Below are 1490 nucleotides of genomic sequence, written 5' to 3' on the forward strand. Positions count from 1 at the left end.
TATTTAATCACAATTTAATGTCTCAATTGGCACAGCCAATAATTCTTTCAGGCAAAAATATTTATATTATTTTGGAATTATATATTAAAATGAAAATTAAATAGAATAGAAATTGAATACATAATTTTGTTGCTATACATTCAAAACTATATACCAAATTGTAAAAATTATTTTAATACTTTCATACTGCTGTCATTTGACTTTGGTATTTCTAACATACTATTGATGAATTTAGAGTAATTTTTATCAAAAAATTAAGACAGGTGTTTTCCAGATGCATAAACACAGATAAACAGCCTAAATATCTGCCCATCTCATTTAGAGTGGAAACCAGAGTTACCAACATTAACGATCAAAAAAGGGTGCTTTACCTAAAATATTTATGCCAATATTCTCTCTTCCAGTTCTACAATGAGTAACATTCAATTTCTCTCCTTTCTCACACATATCATTTTATTCATTTCCTTTCCCTAATCTGACTGTCCTCCTTTTCTCTACTTGAAAAATCATCACAGCTCAGTGGTTTCAATCAAACGTGAATACTACATCTCTTGTGAAGATATCCAGGCACTTACCACAGTTATCTGTTTATATGTCTCTACCCTGGGCTAAAGCATCGAGAAAGCAGGGACCAAGAATTAGTCATGTGTGAATCCCTGGAATCTGGAGTCCCAGGAGTCCCAGTACATACTTAATCAACAAATATAGGTCAAGTGCTTTGTGGGTGAATTAAAGTGTACCAATGTTTTTGTTCATTCATACGTTTATCCTTTCAACAGAACTGTACCAAGTGCTTCTCAGATGTCAAACAATTCATTGTGCACTGGAGATACAAAGAAGATAACAGCATGGTCTTGCTCTTAGGAGGCGGACCGTCTTGGGAAACACTAAGAACAGGAAATCATCACACAGTGTAACAAGTTCCTTAATGGAGTCTACTGTTGCTCATTGAGGAAAAGGGTTTATTTAAATAAGTCAACTGATTCTTTCCTGTTGGACAGCCTAAGGGAAGTTACTTGGGTTCCCTGAATCTCAGGTCTTCATCTGTAAGGTATCAAAAAGTAAAAAACCATAACATATATATAGTATAAATATAGGACTATTAACTAATTACCAGAAACTTGAAATGCTTTGCTTTAGTGATTTCACGATGCTTGAAAGATGACATGGTAGGTTGACCAAGAATGCTTGCCCACCTCTGCCATTGTTCTCAGCAGACAGAAATGATAAAAATCATTACACCAAGAGGGGACACTGGCTACATTTTTGACATATAGGTAGTATAAATGCTTTTTGTCATGAATCAACTCTGTGTAATTTTTAGAAGAAAAGTGGTGGTATTTACAGTGCAATTCTAATGTTCTGAGATCAAAAGGAACAGATGTATTTTTGTAAGTGATTTTAGGACTACAGTGGTGTGAGACATACTTTCAGGTATGAAAGATCAGCCATAAACCTTATACTCCAAATTTAATTAGTCTTTCATGCAC

Source organism: Molossus molossus, unplaced genomic scaffold, assembly GCF_014108415.1.
Source record: "Molossus molossus isolate mMolMol1 unplaced genomic scaffold, mMolMol1.p scaffold_m16_p_1, whole genome shotgun sequence".
NCBI lineage: Eukaryota > Metazoa > Chordata > Mammalia > Chiroptera > Molossidae > Molossus > Molossus molossus.